The 5,997-nt window shown below is 36.7% G+C and overlaps 1 long non-coding RNA gene across 1 annotated transcript; it reads left to right on the top strand.

Annotated features, from left to right (window-relative positions):
* Window positions 1-1,366: 1,366 nt before the first annotated feature.
* LOC148868571 (uncharacterized) lies at window positions 1,367-3,060 on the top strand. Its single transcript, XR_016107136.1, has 3 exons — window positions 1,367-1,954; window positions 2,050-2,349; window positions 2,842-3,060. It is a non-coding gene; the product is annotated as an uncharacterized LOC148868571 (long non-coding RNA).
* Window positions 3,061-5,997: the final 2,937 nt, after the last annotated feature.

Raw genomic sequence — 5,997 nt, 5'->3', positions numbered from 1 at the left:
AGGGGAAGTTTCATTATTTACAAGGAACCTCAACGGAGGTACAAGTCTTTCACCCATTTATTTTCGATAGTTATACGATTTGCCCATTATTCTATTTGCATTATTTTTAGATTAAATGAAAGAAAACACCCCAACTTGGGGAGGGTTGTTTTGAGCAAGGTTTTAAAAACTAACCAAAAATGGAATTATTCTGGACATCGGTTTTCAAATCAACGGTTCGATATTCTGGGTCAAACATTTCGAACGGTTTGAGCATCTTACCCATTAGATTGGAATATTAGGATAAGATGCATACTATATAAGCAAAAGTAAGGGTTGAAACTTGAAAGAAAATTGTTGGCTGAACTGAAAGAGTTTAGAAGATAAGAAGAAGAAGAAGAGGACTTGCAGGCTTGCAACGGCAACGACGATGGCGAACTATAGCGGTGGCGTTCTCAGTCTTAGATCTTACTTTCTCTTTCTCACCTTCTAGCGCAAGAAAGACAGATATGAGATTTATCATATCTGAGATCTAAGCATCAAATCGTTCTTCGGGTCGAATGGTTTGCCGATCAAACCATCCGAGTCAATGGTTCGTTGACTAATTCAACGTTTTTTTACCAAATGCCAGGTTTGGGGTAAAACGGAACTGGTCGCCTGAACGGTTTTCGGTTCGAACAGTCCGCCTGCCTGGGTTAATGACGGTTCGAAACATTGGTTTTGAGTAGTGCAGCACCACACTTAGCCCCCTCTCCCCAAATTTGGTGGTAACCGCTCTTTTGGCTCAATTTGAAAGGAGTATAAATGCAAATATATAGAGTGCAAAACCACATTTGTATTCAATTTGGATGGAGTACAAATACAAATATATATAAAGAGAGTACAAAACCCAATACTTTATTTTATTTTTTATCTATTTACATTGTACATATTTATATTTGTACTCTATCCAAGATTGAGCCTTTGGCTGAATTTGAAAAGAGTACAAATGCAAATATGTAAAGTGCAAAACCTTATATTTTATATTATTTTATATGCATTTATGTTGTACATATTAGCATTTGTACTCTTTCGAAACTGAGCCTTTGGAACCAGCCTAACCAACTAACATACCAATTAAGCCATCCCTCGTTTGACAACATCCAAAAGATACGAGTGAAACAAAGATTAATTCATTGGAATTCGGCTTCGGTCAATGCAAGTCTACGCATTTCATCATTAAATAAATGAGGATAAATTACAAATACCCCTGTACTATGGGGTTTATGACAAAGATCCCCTGTACTTTATTATGCCACAAATACCCCCTAATTATGACCATGAGACAAAAACCCCATACTACCCTTATAATAACTATTTGAACGAAAAAATACTGTTCATCTTTCCTGACCTCATTCTCCCTCTCTCTCCCATCTCTCTTCTTCCCCATTCCTCTTAACAACGTTGGGATTTAACCCATTTTCACGAGTTTGGTGAAATTGCACTGAAAGAATGAGAGGTGATATAAAGCTAGCACCGAACCGTGTCTAGCCCGCTCGCTCTCAGACCCGAGCAAATGTAGAAGTGGTGGCAATGACCCTATTGCCGTTTTGTTTCTGTAATTCCGTTTCCTCTACGGGTCTTATTCCTCGGTACCAGCAGGGCGAAAGACGTAAGAGAACTCGCTCTACTGAACACCAACCCATTGAGAGCGGGGCAGCAACTGATTCGGTGGAAGTACAGAGGGGGGCAACAACTGGTTCGGCGGTGAGAGAGGTCACAGCAACTATGGGAAGGAGCTGAAATAGAAAAAGAAAACGAACCCGCCCCCATGGAAATCGGTGATGGGTTTGAAGGCAGAGGTGGCGGTGGAAGTGGAGGAGGACATCTTCAAAAGAGGGATGCCACTGCAATTCATGTTGAACGTTGAGGAAGTCGAGCTCTCCTCACATGCTCTGGCCTCGGAGCTCAGAACTGCATATCTCTCTCTGTCAAAGTCTTGTTTTTTCCTTTCTTCTTGTTTGGGAATCCTTCTTTTTCAAATCTTCTACGATCCTGACGTTTTTGGTACACTCGTGATTCTGAAACCAGCTTTGTTTAGATGGCGGATCGTTCTATCGAAGTTCCTCTTCCTGTCTCTGCATAAGAAATGCTAAGAACTATATGTGAGCAACAGTCACCGCCACCTGCTGAAATGAGTATAAGGAGAGAGCTGGCTTTGCTTGGAGAAGAGGCGTCTCTGCAGCTTCTTTGGCGAATTTCCGGTCAAAGAATCCGATCCCTGACAAGATTTATCATTTATATGGCGAGAAGTGTGTGTACAATCGTGTCTATTCGGGAAAGCGTCCGGGCCACGTAGTTATAAAAGTTTAGCTTCTGTTTCTATGCAAGGTAACTTCATATGTGCATAATCCTCGTCGTCGTTTTCATTTCAACGTTTCTTTATGCCCATTTTAGATAATTATGCACCGCAGATTTCATTTGAGCCGTATAAGTTGTCTCTGCAATCTTCACTGAATTTGTGGTTTCTGATTTGGGTTCCCCTTAACTCGTAGGCTATGATGATGCTACTGTCCACAAAAATTTTACGTTAAATTTGGAGCACAAAAGTTAATGATAAATTCAAAGGATTTTATTATTATTTTTTTTACAAAAATTTAAGTGGGATACAAACATTTTTTTTAAGAATACCCTCTAATTTTCTTGTTACAAACGCGATTAAACTTACGCTTGTATCTTGTTATGGACACGACCCGTAAAACTTGACGACTTTAATGGTAGGAGGTCCTTTGTAGTGATTCGACGAAAATCTCTTTGACTACAACAATTTAATAGAAGATTTCTTGTTTGCAGTAATTTGATGGGAGTTTTCTTTGAGTGCAGCAACTCAAATGACCAAATTCTTCGATTCGCATGACACGGGACTATAGTAATTTTGAAGATTCAACAGTTAAGAACCGAATTTCTGATTGGGAATTGCTGGAGAGAGTCGAAGATGAGAGAATGATTTCAGTTGAAAATCTCTCAACATGCATGTGGCTAACAGCATTTAATTTGAAACTTCAACAATTCAACATCGACTCATGAGCTAGACTTCTTCCAAATTCTTTTGTCTTCTCCCTTCCTTCTCTTATTATTTTTTTATCTTCTCTTTTCTATAGACGAACTAGCTCTCTTCATCCTCCCGATCACTTCGAGAGAGAGAGTCTCCTTGCTCTCCTCTCCATTTTATAGTGGATGGATACATTTGAAAAGCCCTCCCCATTTCAATTTTGAAATCCTCGTTATAAAAGGGAATGCCATTAGTGATCTTTAATAGATTTGTTGGCCAACCTTAATTTTCTTTTACCAAATCATCAATTAAGCATTATTGCACATTAATCTCCATTAAATGAGTCCCACCAAATCCTCCAACTATTAATGTGATATCGATCCTAATCAATCGTCGACAATCCATTCATGAGGACATTTTACTAAGATCTAATTAGTCTCCACAGGTTAGGCCATAGGATCAATTTTTTTTTTTTTATGATTCAGTGGAGGGCCCCCATAAAATAAAAGGAAATACCATATCAATTAGCCAGTTAGTGATTCTTCAATCAACCAACTATCATTTCTCCTTTTATTTTGTCACTTAAGAACCTTCAAATGTCAATACAATTTAATCCAAACCCGCCACATTAGTTTGAGAAGATTTCTTGCTGATTTGCCATTTTGCTACCATCTAAAGGTCGGGGTTTGGAATGGAAATTGGGTGATTACGCACCATGTGTAACTTTACCATATGGGATTGGCATGCCAAGTGATTAAATCCACTTACAAAGAGATATATCTTGGCCATCCTTCTTTCCATATTAATTGCCACTTAAATGTGGGTCCCACCAAGTTGATTAGAGGGGATCTCTCTAACAAGATTTGAGAATTTAAGAAAACCACTTAAGGGTGGGATTTGTATCAAAATTCAAGCCTCTACATGGTAGGTGCTCATTGCTATTCACTTTGATTTGTAGTGGGCCCTATCCAACATCTTTTTTGGGTCCAAAATTTGTTATCCTTTTCTTAGTGTGCCAATAGCTCATTTTCATTAAATTTCATATTGGGCCCAAAATTTACATATCAACATTTACCTCTCACTCTCCGAGGTTGTAGTGTCTTTGTAGGCAGAAGAGCGCGTGGCTTGGGCTTAGAGGGGATGAGCAGAGAATCCCTTCTCATGGCGTTGGGTGAGAGTTGGGAGATAAAAAGAATGAGAGAGGATAGTGAAGGAGGGGAAAAGAAAAGAAGAAGGGGAAAACAATAAGTTAAATAGGTTTTAAGAGAAAAAATGGGTAGAAAAAGAAAATAAAAATAGTTTAGTGAGGTATTTTGATAATTTAACGCATTTTGTCATCTGACTTAACGGTCAAGGGGGGGTCTTTATCTCATGTTCATAATACAAGGGGGTCTTCGTCGCAAAACAAAGTACAGGGGGGTCTTTGTCAGAGACCCCATAGTACGAGGGGATCTTTATAATTATATGGAGATATTTCCAATATAAGGCTATAACCGAAGCCGAACTCAATTCATTCACATATCCAATGCCATGTAAAAACTAACACAAATTTTACAAGATTAAATACAAATGAAGGAATAAGCCATATAATGTAATTAGAATAAAATGATATATCTAATTATCAAATCTTACTTACCAACTCGTTGATCGGTAAGGCCTCCTCCTAGTTGTAGGGATGGGCTACACCCCATAAGCAACGTTCAAAATTGAGTTGCACATTGGGAATACCTCTAGTAATGCATCTTAAATTCAAGATGATTATATTTAGGGGGTGTAAACGGATCTAATTCAAATTGGATCAGGTAATATTCAAATTTGAATTCTATTAGAAAATTTGGTATTCAAATTTGATTCGATATCCAACGGATATTGAAAATTAGTATATGAATTCGAATCTGATTAAATATTCGAATATCTAATTCCATTAATTAATTATTTTAGATAATTAATAAATATTTGATTGATATAAAGTATATAAATATATAAGTTATTTATATAACATAATTATTATATATATTATATAAAATATTTTATATATCATATATAAGAATTAAATAATCGGTCGAATTAGGATATTTATCGAATCGAATCAGGTCATATCCGAATTCGAATCCGATTAACTATTCGTTAAGAATAGGATACCCAAATTTGACCAATTAGATATTCGAATTATCCAAATTCGATTCGATTATGTCGAATATCGAATTCGAAATCGGATTTTTGAATACCGTTGACACTCCTAATTATATTATATACTTGGTGATGCTTGGTGATAGGGGTGGCAATTTTAACCCAACCTGCTGAACCCACCCAGTATCTAACCCACCCAACCTGCCCATTTACTTGGCGGGTTGTGTGATCAATCCATCACCCAACCCACCCACTTAAATGGGGTGGGTTGTGGATAACCATTTGGTTAACCATTATAGACATAAGTATTAATTCCTTAGCATTTTTTTTTAATTTTCTTCATTTGTATTAATAATTTATAATTAATGCATTCATTTTCTATTAATAATTGATTAAATTTAGTTTTATCTTGAATCAATACACTTCACCCAACATAAATCCAAATCAATTTGACTTGAGTCTGGACCAGTTCAATCAAGCTACAACCAACTTATTTATTAAGAGAGAGAGAATTTGCATTTTAAGTACATAAATATAAGATTAATGAGTTTAGACGGGTTAGATTGGGTTAAAGCGGGTTTGGATTTAACCCAACTCATTTAATTTTATATAAGTGCGTCATTAATAAATTGATGAATTAGATGATTTGATTGAATTCGATCTGGTTATTGGGCGTTAAGAAAGTGATCCATTTAATTGAATATGGGTTCATACTTAAATTATATTATATACCTAATAAAAATCGTATAAAATACTAAATAAAAGCAAATTCGGATCTGCCTGTACCTGTTGGCTGTTTCGATTCGATCCGTTTGCGGCCTATTACGTATTTGTGAAGGATGTACGGGGACCGATTG

The sequence above is a fragment of the Nelumbo lutea genome, chromosome 2 (assembly GCF_056320005.1).
Source record: "Nelumbo lutea isolate HS-2025 chromosome 2, American lotus-T2T, whole genome shotgun sequence".
NCBI classification, from domain to species: Eukaryota; Viridiplantae; Streptophyta; class Magnoliopsida; order Proteales; family Nelumbonaceae; genus Nelumbo; species Nelumbo lutea.
Note: the sequence above shows the minus strand (reverse complement) of the source record. Positions and strands in the feature narration are given on the sequence as shown.